Source organism: Vitis riparia, chromosome 17, assembly GCF_004353265.1.
Source record: "Vitis riparia cultivar Riparia Gloire de Montpellier isolate 1030 chromosome 17, EGFV_Vit.rip_1.0, whole genome shotgun sequence".
Lineage (NCBI taxonomy): Eukaryota > Viridiplantae > Streptophyta > Magnoliopsida > Vitales > Vitaceae > Vitis > Vitis riparia.
The window spans coordinates 5175745-5193565 of record NC_048447.1 but is presented as its reverse complement, the minus strand read 5'-3'; positions in this window follow the sequence as shown (position 1 = coordinate 5193565).

Below are 17821 nucleotides of genomic sequence, written 5' to 3'. Positions count from 1 at the left end.
ACCATCTCGATAGCAAGTACCCTAAACAAATTGAGTGGAGAAGCAGTCGTTAGCTGAACATCATCGATAATCTGACTTATGTCTACCATGAGCATCTCATAACTATACTCGTCATGTAGAATAGCCTCATCTATCATGTTTTCAATCTCAACAGATGTCCCATACTCATCAGTCACCTCTGGGAAGTAAAGCGTCAATAGGCTTGTATGCTTTGGAGACGAAAGAGTAACCAAAACAAAAGTAGAAGTGCCAGGAGCTCTGTCACCCAACTGATGAACTAGACACTAAAGCTCAATTTTCTAATCAAAACTAAGTCCACTAGTAATCATCTCCGAATACATCTATGTCTCTAGTGCCCTCACAAAATAATCCACTAAGCTTATCCTGTATGGGTGAACAAGATAGTTAAATGACATGTGGAGCAAATGAGCTTTGAGTCTCTTCTTGTGCAGAAGCACCATGTATTTGTAATCAACCTCTGTAGGAACAAAACCAAGATCAAAAGGAGTATCATGATCAATTGTGGCAATGAACTCTCCAAAGCCATGCTGACGATGCCCTAAGCCAAAGCTAGGTAAAAAAGATATAGATCTCATCATGTTCAAAACCACTGTGCTACCATGCTCATCAAAAAGAAGCGCCACATGATCTCTATAGAACTATTCAACCTCTACAGTTTGTATCTCATCAAAGGTGAAGCCAGTTAGAAATAGGTCATCGTCGCCATGACTAATCTCCAATACTGACCCTGAAGTAGAATAAGTGTCTCCAGTAGATTGTATAGTAATGACTCTGCCCTCATGTATAAACTTCACTTTCTGATGAAGGGAAGATGGTATAGCTCCTGCTCCATGGATCCAAGGTTGACCCAGTAACAGGTTAAAGGATGTGGGGATCCTCAAAACCTAAAATAAAGCATGGATTGTGATCGGGCCTATCTGCAAGTCTAATGTCAACGTACCTAAAACTTCTCTACGTGTGTTGTCATAGGCTCAAACTATTTGAGAAGATGACTCAAAGTCTGAAGGTCTAAAATCAAGAGCGACTGTTGTAGCTAATGAGCACACGTTTACGGCAGGGCCATTGTCTAGAAGGACAGATGAAACTCAATGCTTGGAACAACCAACAAAAATGTAGAAAAGTAGAGTATGGTTAGAACCCACAAAGGGTAAATCATCAATAAAAAAGACAATGCATGTGGCTTTGTCAGCTGTCAACATATGGATCAATCCATCAGGAGAGGTGGATGTCTCAACTCGTATCTGACTCAACGTCCTGACTAGTGTCTCCTGATGAGATGTAGATGATGCCAAAAGACTCCAAATGGATATGCGGGCCTGAGTACTCTAGAGATGCCTCAAAATCTAATCGTCCTCGCGTTTGGTCTCCTCTGGAGTGACATCACTCTCTAAAGGTCTAGCAACTATGGGAGGTTGTTGTCGTATCACCCTACCTCCACGGATGACATACTGAACATCCTGAGTAATCGTCTCGTTAGGATCTCGACTCCATAAACGGAGACTGAATGTTATAGGATGGGTGAATCAATGGCCCAATTGTAGTCAAATGCACTGGTGGTGTGTTAGGAACCAATCTAAATGGTGCAGACGCCTGTGGGTCAGAGATCACTCCATCAATCTCATAACTCTCATCCACTACTATAGGCTCTAGCTAAGAATCATCCAAACTCAACATGTGAATGCGATCGTCAGACTCAATGAAATCCATGAAGTGTACGTCGTCGGCTAGAGGAGGGACCACATGTGAAGTGTGAGCTGGTAGAGGGTTAGTGGTTACACTTGGCTAACCCAAGTGAACGAAACCTTGATAGATCAAGTCATGGATGGTGTGCCTCAAAGTAGTACAACGATCGCTCTCATGTCCCAACCCCTGATGGTATGCACAATATAGATCCATCCTAAATTGTGGTGGAACAGGCTGAGGCAATGACCTGAGAGTAAGAAGCGTCAATAATCCAGCATCTATGAGCTTCTGAAGAGCCTGGCTCAACGGCATACCCAACTATGAAAACTGCCTAGGAGTTCTCAAAGCAAATAGGGCAAACACCTTTGGAGCCCTGGGTCTAGGATATAAAACCGGAGGTCTCTTTGTGATCCATGCTACATAGCATTGCTGTGCTAGAGCAAGATATGAAACTAGAGGCCTCTCTCTGCTTAGTACTGGATAATGCACTTGTACTAGTGTGGGAGATGGGTAAGTTTGATCATACGGCTGAGGAGACGTCTATGGCCTATACTGGTGAGTTGAATAAGAAGGGTAAGTCCCATCAGGCTGTGGAACTAGCTGATGACGCCTGGGAGGCATTTGATTAGTAGAAGTAATAATTCCCATATCTGACCTTTGTCCTCCAACTGGTTTCTTCCCCTTAGCATCAACAGGGAAAGAATCATACCATAACCCTCTCTAAATGCCATCTTCCACGTCATATAGTGTCAAAATTAGAGATCCAAAGTCTGTAAAAGGTACTATAATCACATGTGTAGCAATCCTGGGCTGTAGACTCCTCAAAATCATTTGTATCTGATCTCTCTCCGATGGTCTATCAACAATCTCTGCTATCTTCCCCTACCAACGGGAGATGAAGGAAGAAATAGACTCACCTGATCTCTATCTTAAAGTCTCTAGCTCTCTCCTCGACACATCTACAACAGTGTTAAATGAAATTTGTCGCAAAAACTCCTGAGCTAGGTTATCCCATGTCCTGCGTTGCGAGGACTCCAAATATGCGAACCAACGCTAGGCTGCACCACTCAAAGATAAAGGAAACATGGTGATCATCTGTGACTCATCTAACCCATGAGCCTTCATCACAGTATTGTAGAGTCAAAGATGAATGTAGGGACAACCAACGCCCGTGTACCTCTTGATGTCAAGCATTCTAAACTTGGTCGGTAGACTGTTCACTGGTATACTCTCAAGATCATCTCAAACAGCTAAACTGTCAGATACCCTCAACTGCTTGATACGTTGCTTAATACGATCCATGCGTGCATGAGTATCCTCATAGACTATGGTATGTATTACTACAGGTGTGACGACCTTAGATTGACCGTGTAATAGATAAGGCGAAGCTTGTGGTTTCGTTTGATCGAGTGGTGGTGGTGGAGATGGCAGCGAATCATGAGGCACCTCGTCTGGAGCTATAGGTTGTTTACTCTATTGACTATCCATTTTCTGTTTGAGATTAGTTAAGGCCTCTTGAATTGAAGCCATGACAACTATGAACTGGTCAATTGTGATGGATTACTGATCCATGTCTAATCTCACGAGAGTGCGAACTAATCTACCCTCTACTTTAACCTAAGATGGTAAATCCACACTGAGAATGAAGAGGCAATCCCGAATAGCATGAAACACAAGATAAGGTATGGTACAGGGAAAAAACGGAAGAAATATTATTCTGAACTAGAAGAAACAAGTCAACACAAAGCGGAATGGTGGTCTAACTGTAACTCAAACCCATACTAATCTCTAAGTACTCTCAATTGGAGACCAAATGAGGAAGCATTGGATCTGAACTGTAATTAAAGAGGCTTTGAAGGCCCTCGGATGCACCCACGTGTAGGAAAGAAGTCCTAGTCAAAGGATCCAAGGCTTAACCTACAAGGTCAAGGTGGCTCTAAAAGGAGAGTGGTGGACTTTAAAAGATCCCTAGCAGAAGCGATCGTACCCTTCAATGGTACGCAACCCTCTGTATGTCTTCAAAGAGGCAGGGCGTTTCCATGAAAGGTGGTCATCACCTCCATGCATGCACTACCTCAACATCCCAAGGGGTTTCCTATGGTGAAAGCTCTCGAAACTCTCAACACTCAGTAGTTAACTAAAGTGCACAATGAGTGGTGTAGGTGCATCCGAAAAACCTATGAAGCTAAAATAGAAAAAGAAACACGTTGGTCACACAAATATCCATGAAACTTAGCTCTAGGCTATATAGGTCTTCAAAGATTGGACTCCAATCAGCATCAATATGTCCACCCCCTCCAGAATGCTCCCAAACATCAATATATCCTATTGCTAAACCCTACTCCTAACCACTAACTTGATCAAAGAAGCAAGTACACACAAGGCCTCACACTTGCAAATGTAAGAACTGAAAATAATGGAATGACCAAAACTAGAGGGTTGGAGGTAATGTGATATATATGTGACCCACACAGATAAGCAACATGCAATCACATAGGAGAAGACTAGTCATGCACCAAGCAGTCATGCAAAATAGGTATATATCATCCAAATCTACACACAAGCCAAAAAGGAAGTATGATAATCGAGATGAATGTATAACAAGAATGGCATGCTCCATGATAATCACGATAATATACAAGTAAGAGAATCAACACTAAGACAAACAAGATATACAACAGTGTGAACATACATGCCAAAGTGAGTAGGATAATCATGGCAAGAGCAAAATCAATATGCTAAGACAAGCAAACAGATCCATCAACACCATCACCATGTTAATGTCGCAAATGGATATATCAATCAAGCATAGAAAATCACCACATCAAAATCCTCAATGTGCTATGATCACTCAAGCATAGAGAAGCACAAAGGGAAGGTATCCATCATCTGACTAATCAAACGCCACATTTGCCTCTTCTTAAGTTCAAGCTTGACCCTCCTAGTTCATCCCTAGTGGAGTCACCATTTTGTGGACCCCGTATTTCGCTCCATGCCTTCCCACTCGATGGCGTGACTTGTTTTTTTATGTATTGAAAAAAATATGATTTTTAGAAAAGACTTGAAGTCACTACTTATTTTTGTTTTATTTTTAAAGGGAAAACAAAATAAAAAAGAAAACCCTAAGTGCAACTCCTTATTTGGAAAAGACAATCTATGAAAAACCAAACTTGGGTTCGGGGGTTAGATTACTTATTGAGAAGGTATAGTAAAGACCGTAACACACCTCTAAGCCTTTAAAAATAGGTCTCTACTAAATAAGGTGAAGCATGCTTGGCAATTAACTAAGAGATCAATGGATACCAAAATGATTAAATAATAAAACGAATCATGTATAAGAATAAGCAAAGTGGTAGTGAGATTGTACCTTAGCAACAAGTAAAAATACGATATTAATGAAAAGGTGTTAGTGCATAATGATAGGTGTAAAATATCTCACACAAAACCAATCAAAATCAAACAATGTCAATCATGTAATTCACATAAATCGCTTTCAAAGGAAATGTTATGAATGTTGGGACCCCACCAAAGGCCAATTGATTTTGCATGAATTAATTCCATAAATTCCATTATTTTGGAATTATGAAAAATTCATTCATGCTTATTAAAAATCGAGAAAATCGAAAAATTATTTGAAGATCAAAGAAAATTTGTGAAAATGCTTACCTGAAGGGAAAGACAACAAGTTTATTAAAAATGAGATTTTTGGTGACTCTAAACCCTAAGGAATGAAGAAGAAAAAAAAAAATTAAAATTCTTTAAAGATCAGAGTGGAATTAAAATTATTTGAAAATTTGAAGTTTTGAAAATTGAAGTTTTGAAAATTAAAATTGAAAATTGGAATTTTGGAAAATTATTTGAAAATGGAAGTTTTGAAGAATTATTTGAGAATGAGATTTCTTGAAAATTAAATTTGAAAATTGGAATTTTGGAAAATTATTTGAAAATGGAAGTTTTAAAAATTAAATTTGAAAATTGATATTTTGAAAAATTATTTGAGAATCGAAGTTTTGAACATTAGACTTGAAAATATGAATTTTGGAAAATTAAACTTTGATATAAAAATATGAAGAATTTAAAAAATAAAATAATAATGAAAAAATGAGATGTGGTCGTTGGGATTGCATGCCAAAGGTGGCCATGCATGAGTGTGGGCCCGGGGTGCAAAGGTGTAGGTTTTGTTGGTGGTGAGTTGTTCCGGCACTGTTGGAATTTGCAGAATTCCAAGTTTCCTCTTTAACTTCCAATGCCCATTTTTTCCAAGACAAAAAAAAAGACACCACATATCATCTAAATGGTCCTGCCACTTCATCACCCACAAAGTCATCACTCAACACAAAACAACCTTGGCCCCACCGTATTTCACCTCATCATTCTTCAAAAAACCGTTGTACTTATTTGAAAAACCCCATTTCACAGGAAAAAACTAGGCCTCCGCTCGAACGAAGCCCAAACTCCTCATCCGCCTTGTTCAACAGAGCCACGAAGATCGACAGGTTCAGGAGTTGGGTCGGGATCACGAACCGTCGGCGGTCAGCGCTTACATAGATGACCAAGAACCCGGAAGGGGTGCGCCGGATCGACCCGGAGGTGCAGCCAGAATCGGAGAAGGAGTGTATGGACCGTGATTTGAGACTCGCATTCATGGTCTTCTATCGCTGCAAAAGTATACTAACAACATTTTCTGATGTGATATTATTATTTTTTGTAAGACCATTAGCTGATTTCTAAGTTAGAAAGTGTAGCAGCAGCTGTCAAGAGGTTAGATTGCACCAACCATTGAGGTCTTGGAGGCTCGGGATCCACAGTTAAATGTCCCTCGAAAAGGTATCCTCTATTAGCTCTATTTTTCACTGTTTCCGAAGCTTCAGACGGATTCTCTACATGGTTCAACTATTGCCTAGCACCAGCAATGTAACTCTTCAAGTTCTTCTCAGAAGAATCAGTCACCATGGATTCAGCCTGTTAAAAAAGCATTAGTCCAACAAGCCAGAACTTGGGAGCAATGTATCTGGTCCTCAAAATAGTAACAACCTGACATACAACTGAATAAAACAATTTTCGCAAAGAAGGTGAAGAAGAAGAAGAGTAGTGGTCAAGAAGCATAGACTTTATCGAGAAAACAACTTCCTCGAACATCAGCTTCTTCCCAAGCTGTTTATGCAATTCCTGCAATTGTTGCTTCAAATTCTCCTCTGACGATGACACTGTTTTCTCTCAATTGTTTGCAATTTCCTCTTCCTTTAATATCTTCTTTCTTTGTTCAGCTTCTCAAGCCTTACCACCCAAATGAACCTCAATTTCCCTCAGCATCCATGAGTTGAGATTCACTTCTAGCCATATCCATGACCCATTTTGAGCATTCCCGCAACTTGATGAGCATACTATAACCCTTCATACCCACAGACTGAAAATATATTCTCTACAGTTCCTCACTCCCTCAAGCAGAAATGAGGAACCTGATGCACACCATGGACGAGTACCAGGAACAGAGGGAGATAGCAACACAAAGCACAAAGGATTGGAACAAAATGAACCAGTAAAAGCCAAGTTTCATGTTTCAATCAACAAGCTTAGATGTAGGGGAGTGAGCCAAAATAGATATCAATTAGGTTTCAAATGGAAATCAAGACATGATTGCAAGCATTTCATATGTGATCTCAAAACAGGGCCAAGGAAATAGATTACAAATCAAACATATCATGCATGCAAACAAACTCAAATCCAACAAGAATATGCAAAAGTTTCCAATGCTCATATTCAGGCACCAAAATAGAATCCTAGTATGCATAGAAAACATAATAGAACTGTGTGAAAACGAAAGAATAGGCAGGTTATAGAAATCATACCCGTGTTACTCCCTTCCTACAACTCTCTCTCTCTCTCTCTCTCTCTCTCTCTCTCTCTCACTCATTCCTCGTGACACCCCCCTAGACTCATCTCCTCTTCCCAGACTTCTTTTTTGTGCTCCACCTCAAAACCCGAATCCCAGAAAGAAAACTCCTCCTCCTCCCTTCAGCTCCCCCCTCCATCGGTTTTTCTTCTCTTGTAAGCTTCTACCTGTTCCCCTGCTCACCGTTCAGCAAAAATGGTCTCCATCCTCAACCACCACCATGGCAAGGTGGTCATGTCTTTGCCACACATCCCATGCATGTAGCTCCTATGGAAATCGTCCCCCACTCCCTTCTATAGAGATGCCCAGCTCTCCCAGGGTGGTAAGAAAAATCCCTTGGTCCATAAGAGGGGTCTACAATCATACTTATATCAATTACACTTATAAAATAACTTCAATATGTACATCTTGCGTATTTTATCATTTTTTTGAAGTTTTTCTAATCATTTTCATGAATTTTTAATAACTTCCATTCCACTAATATTTTTATCAAAGTATCAATATATCTACAAAATCTAAATACCGTATTTACCATCATTATATTTTTATCTTAGTTTCCTTCTTTAAGAACCCATGATTTTTTTTTTTTTTTTACCATCCTCATATAACTTTTCATATCTCATTGTGAACTTAAATTAAAGTTACTCCATTATCATAGATTTTTCCTTAAAAACAATATTAATATTTGTTTTTCGAGCATTTTAATTATTAAAATGTTTTCAATAAGGCAAAAAATAATTATATTCTTTATTTTTCTCTAAAATGGTTTGTTAAAAAAAATTGAAGTTTGTAGCATGAAATAATAATATTTAATACTTTTAAGATGGCTGATTTTGAAGAAATATTTTCTAAGTTATTTTTCTTTCAATCATCCAAAACGGTAGTCATTTTCCTCTAACATTTAGAGATTCCAATTAAAATTGGTTCACAATCTAAATAATCCGACCGATTAAGTGATGTTGAATAAACTAAAAATTAAGTATTAAAAATTATGGATGTTAAATTATAAGTGATAAAAGCTAAAAATAATGAAAGTATTTTTCAAACTTTAAAGGGTATTTAGTAAAACTTAATATTTATTACTTAATAACTTAAGTTGACTTTAAGTTAAATTATAGTTAAGTTGTTGACTTAAAACTTATTATTTAGTTATTACTTTAAGTATTAAAGTTGTTTGATAAAATTAATTTAAAATTTATTCTAAATCATCGAATTGGTATATTTATCCTCATAAATTATAATTATGAAAAATGAAGTCAAGTAATAATGAAAGTCGTGGAATAGTAAAAAAGATGGTAAAGATAATTAGGGTAAATGAGGGTAAAAAAAATAAATAAATAAATATATTGATTTAAAAATAAGTTAATTATTTTTATTTATCACTTAAAATTATTTTTTATTTCATTTTGAGTTATAACATTGAGTTATTTTATCAAATATACTTAATTTACTTAATGACTTAAATTAAGTTATTAAGTCACTTTAAGATATTAGATTGATTTATCAAACACTCACTAAGGATTGAATTTAACTTATTTATTTAATATAAAAATTAAAATCTCAAACTTTTTTCTTTAATGAATTTTTCTTCCTTTTTATTGACTATAATTTTTAACCCGAGTTATAGATATAATTTAAAATAATCATATTATAAACTAATATAAAATTTAATTTCAAAGAAAAAAATCAATTAAATATTATGTTACATAGATATAGTACTAAATTGATTCCTACAAAGTCCATTAGATGGCTATTTAAATTTTCTTCCTTTTTTTTTTTGAAAAATAAAATCATTTCTTAATAAAAAAAAATGTATTTAAATGTTCATAAAAATTACTTTTATAATACGGAGGACTAAGCAGATAAAATATTAAATCCAATTTAAAAGTTTTAAAATATGAATTGAAGGTTTTATATTTCAAATTTACAAAAAATAAAAAATAAAAAAAAATAAATTATAAGATTCATTATTAAAAATTTTTGAAGAATAAAAATGTAATCCAAAAATATAAATCCTTCTAAACCCCAAAATGTGGCTTGGGTAGATTAGGCAGTTTGTGAATGTTAAATTGTAGCATCCTGGCCAAGAGGGGTTCGCAAGAGAGAGAGAGGGCTCACTATTGGACTAGCCCTGGTGGTCCAGCTCATTACAGTTCTTTCTTGGAGACAAAGCCTTTTTGTTTCTATATAAAAATTAAATAGTTTGAAATTGTATTAAATTATAACTAATTTTAATTCTATTTGACTTTCTTTATATTTTTCATAACAAAATCAAATATGAGAAAATTATTCACCTCAACAGTTTTTTTATTTTTTATTTTTGAACCAAATGTAGCCTTTTGGATTTGAAGAAAGACACCCTGTGAACAGAATGAAGAAAACCTCACCCACTCAGCAACTGAATAACAATCTGAGAGTTGTATTAGTTAGGTGGTGTTTGTTTTTTTACTTAATTCTAAATAGAACTTTAATACTTAATAGTCTTAAATATTAGGTTGTTTGTTTTTGAAGTATTTTATTTTTATTAAGTATTAAAAAGTAAAGAAAAACCAAAATGTTATTTTTTCTATTTAGAAAAAGCTACATATTTTGGTTTTTTCTATTTAGTAAAAAGTTTATAATAAGTTATGAAAAAGTAGAAAAACAAACAACCTAAATTCTGAAAACAAATTGCTTTCAGCAAAAAGCCAAAAAAACAAACACCACATTAGATAGTTAGACGGTTACATGGTTAGAACCGTAGGGTAGTTAGTTTGGTTCATTAGCATGGTTAGAACTAATTACATTCTCTCCCGTATTCAGATGGCGAATGTCATTTTTCCAAATGGATTTGAAGAGCATATTGAAGGAACAAAAGTCTGTCCTATTGGGCTTTGAGGAGCCTAGTTTGATCCAGTTTGACGACCCGACCCGAATAATATTACATGGCTTTTTAATGGGAGATTTACTCAGGCTTGTTGGGCCCGTTTAGCCCATTGTGAAACCACCTTTTGTAATTAGGGTTTTTTAGTATGATGTGGTTGACGTGTTATATAAATAGAGAAAATGTGGTAGCTATAGTAGTTGTACTCTGTATTCTTCCCTAATAATAGTGATATCTCTGCAACTCCGTGGACGTAGGCAAATTGCCGAACCACGTAAATACTGTCTTGTGCGTGTGATTGTTTTTCTTTGGCGTGTGTTTTCTCTATTTTTTGTTTCTCACAGGTTGGGGATTCGGTTTAATTCCCTACAACTGGTATCAGAGCCTAGGGTTAGGTTTGAGTGGGAGCAATGGTAGAGGAAACAGGAAAGGTGTCTGTAATAGAAAAGTTCGATGGTACAGACTTTGCGTATTAGAGGATGCAGATTGAAGATTATCTCTATGGGAGGAAATTGCATCTGCCTCTTTTGGGGACAAAACCTCAGAGTATGAAGGCTGAGGAATGGGCGCTTCTTAATGGATAGGTTCTAGGAGTTATTAGGTTAACTCTGTCTAGGTCTGTTGCACACAATGTTGTAAAGGAGAAGACCACAACAAATCTGATGAAGGCTTTGTCTGGTATGTATGAAAAGTCGTCCTCAAACAATAAGGTGCATCTGATGAAGAAATTGTTCAATTTGAAGATGGCAGAGAATGCATCAGTAGCACAACATCTGAATGAATTTAATACAATCACAAATCAATTGTCGTTTGTAGAAATTGATTTTGATGATGAGATTCGTGCTCTGATCGTCTTGGCTTCTTTGCCAAACAGTTGGGAAGCAATGAGGATGATAGTAAGCAATTCTACAGGAAAGGAAAAGCTCAAGTACAATGATATACGAGATTTAATTCTGGTTGAGGAGATTCGCCGAAGAGATGCAGGCGAAACCTTAGGATTTGGTTCTGCCCTAAACCTTGAGACAAGAGGCAGAGGTAATGACATAAATTCAAACCAGGGTAGATCAAAATCCAAAAATTCTAATCGGAACAGAAGGAAATCTAGATCAGGCCAACAAGTACAATGCTGGAACTGTGGGAAAATAGGTCACTTTAAAAGGCAATGCAAAAGCCCTAAGAAGAAGAATGAAGATGATTCTGCTAATGTTGTAACAGAAGAGGTACAAGATGCATTACTTCTTGCAGTAGATAGTCCACTTGATGATTGGGTTTTGGATTCAAGAGCTTCGTTTCATACCACTCCACATCGAGAAATCATACAGAATTATGTTGCAGGTGATTTTGGTAAGGTGTATTTGGCTGATGGTTCAACCTTGGATGTTGTGGGTCTGGGAGACGTCCGGATATCATTGCCCAATGGGTCTATTTGGTTACGGGAGAAGGTTCGACATATTCCTGACCTAAGGAGGAATCTAATTTCTGTTGGACAACTTGATGATGAAGGACATGCAATACTATTTGTTGGTGATACTTGGAAGGTTACAAAGGGAGCTAGGGTATTGGCTCATGGAAAGAAGTCTGGTACTCTGTATATGACCTCATGTCCAAGAGACACAATTGCAGTTGCTGATGCAAGTACTGATACAAGCCTATGGCACCACAGACTTGGTCACATGAGTGAGAAAGGGATGAAGATGTTGTTGTCAAAAGGAAAACTACCAGAATTGAAGTCCGTTGATTTTGACATGTGTGAAAGTTGCATCTTAGGAAAGCAAAAAAAGGTGAGCTTCTTGAAAACTGGCAGGACACCAAAGGCTGAAAAATTGGAACTAGTACACATTGATTTGTGGGGGCCTTCTTCGGTTGCATCCCTTGGAGGTTCAAGGTACTACATCACTTTTATTAATGACTCAAGTAGAAAGGTATGGGTTTATTTTCTAAAAAATAAATCTGATGTATTTGAAACTTTTAAGAAGTGGAAGGCCATGGTTGAGACAGAAACAGGTTTGAAAATAAAATGTTTGAGGTCAAATAATGGAGGAGAGTACATAGATGGAGGGTTCATTGAGTATTGTGCTGCACAGGGAATTATGATGGAGAAGACTATTCCTAGGACACCACAATAGAATGGTGTGGCTGAGCACATGAACATAACTCTCAATGAGCGTGCTAGAAGTATGAGGTTGCATGTTGGACTACCAAAAACTTTTTGGGCTGATGCTGTTAGCACTATAGCTTACCTGATAAACCGAGGACCATCAATTCCCATGGAGTTCAGACTTCCTGAGGAGGTTTGGAGCGGTAAAGAGGTGAAGTTTTCACATTTAAAAGTTTTTTGTTGTGTTTCTTATGTTCGTATTGATTTTGATGCTCATAGTAAACTTAATGCAAAGTCAAAAATATGTTTTTTCATTGGCTATGGTGATGAGAAATTTGGCTATAGGTTTTGGGATGAACAAAACAGGAAAATCATCAGAAGTAGAAATGTGATATTTAATGAACAGGTTATGTACAAGGACAGGTCAACTGTAGTGTCAGATGTTACAGAGATAGATCAAAAGAAATTTGAGTTTGTCAACTTAGATGAATTGACTGAAAAGGGGGTGAAGAAGATAAGGAGAATGTAAATTCACAGGTAGATCTAAGTACACCTGTAGCTGAAGTTCGCAGATCTTCCAGGAACATTAGACCTCCGCAGCGTTATTCACCTATTTTAAATTATCTCCTGTTGACTGATGGTGGTGAGCCATAGTGTTATGATGAAGCCTTGCAAGATGAGAATTCAAGCAAGTGGGAGTTAGCCATGAAAGATGAGATGGATTCCTTGTTGGGGAATCAGACATGGGAATTGACTAAATTGCCAGTAGGAAAGAAGGCTTTGCATAACAAGTGGGTATACAGAATAAAGAATGAGCATAATGGTAGCAAACGTTACAAGACCAAATTAGTTGTTAAAGGGTTCCAGCAGAATGAGGGCATTGACTACATAGAGATATTTTCTCCAGTTGCGAAGATGTCAACAATCAGACTTGTACTAGGAATGGCGGCTGCAGAAAACTTACATCTTGAGCAATTAGATGTGAAGACAGCATTCCTTCATGGTGACTTGGAAGAAGACTTTTACATGATTCAGCCAGAAGGGTTCATTGTTCAGGGACAAGAGCTTGTATGGCCTTAAACAAGCTCCCAGACAGTGGTACAAGAAGTTTGACAGTTTTATGCATAGAATTGGGTTTAAGAGATGTGAAGCTAATCATTGTTGCTATGTTAAGTTTTTTGACAATTCTTACATCATATTACTATTGTATGTGGATGATATGCTTATTGCAGGGTCTAACATTAAGAAGATTAATAATCTGAAAAAACAATTGTCCAAACAGTTTGCAATGAAGGATTTGGGAATTGCAAAGCAAATCCTTGGTATGAGAATCATTAGGGACAAGGCTAATGGTACATTGAAGCTTTCACAGTCAGAGTATGTGAAGAAAGTTCTCAGCAGGTTCAACATGAATGAAGCTAAACCAGTGAGCACACCCTTGGATAGTCATTTCAAACTAAGCAAAGAACAGTCACCAAAGACAAAAGAAAAAAGAGACCATATGAGCAAGGTGCCCTATGCCTTAGCTATTGGCAGCTTGATGTATGCCATGGTGTGTACAAGGCTAGACATTGCACATGTAGTGAGAGTTGTGAGCAGATTCATGAGTAGGCCTGGAAAGCAGCATTGGGAGGCAGTCAAGTGGATTCTAAGATATCTAAAGGGTTCATTAGATACATGTCTTTGCTTCACAGGTGCAAGTTTGAAACTGCAGGGTTATGTAGATGCTAATTTTGCTGGTGATATTGATAGTAGAAAGAGTACTACTGAGTTCATTTTCACTCTAGGTGGTATAGTTATATCATGGGCTTCAAATCTACAGAAGATTGTTACTTTGTCTACTACAAAAGCTGAGTATGTTGCAGCAACTGAAGCTAGAAAGGAGATGATTTGGCTACATGGTTTCTTAGATGAATTGGGTAAGAAGCAAGAAATGGGCATTCTACACAGTGACAGTCAGAGTGCAATTTTTCTTGCCAAAAATTCGGTTTTTCATTCAAAGTTGAAGCATATACAAACAAAATACCACTTTATCCGTTATCTTGTTGAAGATAAACTAGTAATACTTGAGAAGATTTGTGGATCTAAGAACTCAACAGACATGTTGACTAAGGGTGTCACTATTGAGAAGTTGAAGCTGTGCGCAGCTTTAATTGGTCTTCTAGCTTGAGGATAGGAGGATGGGTTGCAAGGATGATGGATTGTTTCTTGGAAGATAGTGGTTTGATGTTGGTGATTGAACTAGTCTCCAAGTGGGAGATTTGTTGGGCTTTGTGGAGCCTAGTTTTGTTTGATCCAGTTTGACAACCTGACCCGAATAATATTACATGGCTTTTTAATGGGAGATTTACTAAGGCTTGTTGGGCCCATTTAACCCATTGTGAAACCACCTTTTGTAATTAGGGTTTTTTAGTGTGGTGTGGTTGTTGTGTTATATATAGAGAGAAAATATGGTAGACACAGTGGTTGTACTCTGTATTCTTCCCTGATAATAGTGATAACCCTGCAACTCCATGGATGTAGGAAAATTGCCGAACCACGTAAATACTGTCTTGTGCGTGTGATTGTTTTTCTTTGGCGTGTGTTTTCTCTATTTTTTGTTTCTCACAGGTTGGGAATTCGATTTAATTCCCTACATGTCTTCCCAAGACAAGGGTAACAGGTGAACCTAACCCAAAATTCATCACCTGGAGACGCTTTGATAAAATGATTTTAAGTTGGTTATACTCTTCTCTTACACCTGAGATAATGGGGCAAATAATAGGACCTCAAACGTCTCATGCAGCATGGAATGCCCTAGAGAATATACTTTCTATATCATCCAAAGCAAGAATAAATGCAACTTCGTCTTGCATTTCAAACCACTAGGAAGGGTTCTCTTATAATGATGGAGTACATAAACTAAAAAAACTCTTCGACAATCTTGCTACAATTGGAGAGCCTGTTGCAAAGAATGATCAAATCTTCCAGCTTCTTAGTGGTTTTGAGGTTGACCATACCATATTAGCATTTCTCATTGTCGAGATGATGACATATTTCGTTACTCCATCCACAATACCTTGCTTACACATGAACAATGACTCAATTTCCAAAATGCCTTATCAGAAGATGAAGCCATATCAACCCATATTGTCACTCACAATCAATCTACTCAACCAAAAAACTATCAGAATGGGCAAGAGAACTCCTCATTTCATCATCAACATTATTCTCCAAGAAGATGACGTTCAGGAGGATGTGGACAAGAACACTAACCCAACAATACAAATGGCAGACCTCAATGCTAATTATGTGGCAAATTCGGTCACACAACTATATCATGCTACCACAGGTTTGATATTCATTATTAACAGCCAAATCCCTCTACAATAAAACCCGCAAAGCCTTCAACAACTCCAAATGATGCAACAACCAGCAAGGAATCCAAGCCATGATGGTTTCACCATCTTCAACACTCAATGACTCATAGTTCCTTAACACAGGAACAACTCACCACCTTACCCACAATACTACACAACTGTCTAATTCTCTTACTATCAAGACTGCAACAAGGTCACCATTGGAGATGGTAAGCAGTTATCTATTTTACACACTAGATCCAAAATTTTCCATACTCCACCTAGATCTTTCAAATTACCACAAGTCCTTCATGTTCCCAATCTAGCTACCGACCTCATAAGTGTTTCCAAATTCTATCATGACAACAATACATTTTTTGAATTTCATCCTACTTAGTTTTTCATTAAGGACAAGACCACCAAGAAGACACCAGGGAACCATTAAGTGTGGCTTGTACAGATTTCCAAGCTTCCATCCTCATCCATCTTCAACCCCTTCATTCTCAGGCACAATAGCTTTCACCATCCAAACTCAAGTTGACTTACTTGGTACAAAAGTCTTAGCCATCCAACTGTTCCAATAGAAGAATTCTTTCTTCTTGTAATATTTCATGTAAATGTTCCTCTTCTCTTATATGTAGTGCTTGTCAAATCTCTAAAAGTCATAAACTGCCTTTCCCCTTATCTTTCTCCAAAGCCTTGCATCCTCTTGAATTGATTCATACTAAGCTATGGTGTCCTACACCAATTCTATAACAACTAGTGCAAAGTACCTTTTACTGTTTTTAGATAATTGTTTTTGTTTCTCTTAGATTTATGATCTACATTCTAAAGATCAAGTGCTGCTTACTTTTCTTAAGTTCAAAGCTCTAGCTGAAAATCAATTTAATTTTAAAATTAAACAACTTCAATCTGATAATGGTGGAGAATTTCAAGGCCTTAATTCATTTCTTAAAAGAAAAAAAAAAGAATTGAACATTGATATTTTTATCCATATACTCCTGAACAAAATGGTAGAGCTAAAAGAAAAATTCATGGTCGAAAGATCCTTCAAGCTTGATGCCCTAAACCTTAATTGGTTGGGAGTCATCGATGGACCCCCGTTACATGGACAATTTAGAAAAGAATACCTTTAAGCTTTGTACTCCTACAAGAAAAAAAAAAAAGTGAAATAAAAGAGGTGCGTTCTTAGCCTATTGGAGGTTGAATAAGTTTGCTAAGCTTTGAAAAAGAACTAGGTTGGGGGGAGAGATTAGTTCAACATACTATATTCGGAAGCTAATAAATAACACTTAGATTTTTTTGGAAGGGTAAGGTTTGACCCTTTGGGAGTAGAAACTCTTTTAAAACTTAAATTTGCATAATACCTTCTCTTTATGAATTATGATTAGACAAGTTATTTGATAACTCTTTTTGAAGTTTGAGTTTTATTTCTTTAATGTTCCATGTGAGAGTTAGATCATCATGCCACTTGAAAATTGTTTTTTGATCAGCATGATGTTGTAAATTATAGTACTTTTTATTTTTATTTTTCTCTTCTTCATTGCTAAGGGACTAGCGATATGTCGGTTGGGGGAGTGATTACTACTCAAAAAGTGCTATTTTATAGCTTGTAATTAACTCTCTTAAACAATTTTGAGTAGTAGTTATTACCTTTTAACTCAATTGGCATGTTAAGGACCCTTGCAATCATTTCTAATCAAATTGTGTTAAGTTTTGGTGTTTTTGATAGCTTTTTGATCACCAAAGCAATCTAAGATGAGGGAGAGCTTTATATAATCCATGGAAAAGAAAATGTAAGCTCATTTAAATGAAGAATTCAAGCTTTGGAGCTTTGTAGTTCTTTTCCAAAGCCAATCAAGAATGCAAGGAGGAAAAAGAGAGAAATCTAACATGAAGAATTCAAGAGTACAGAAACTGTTGGA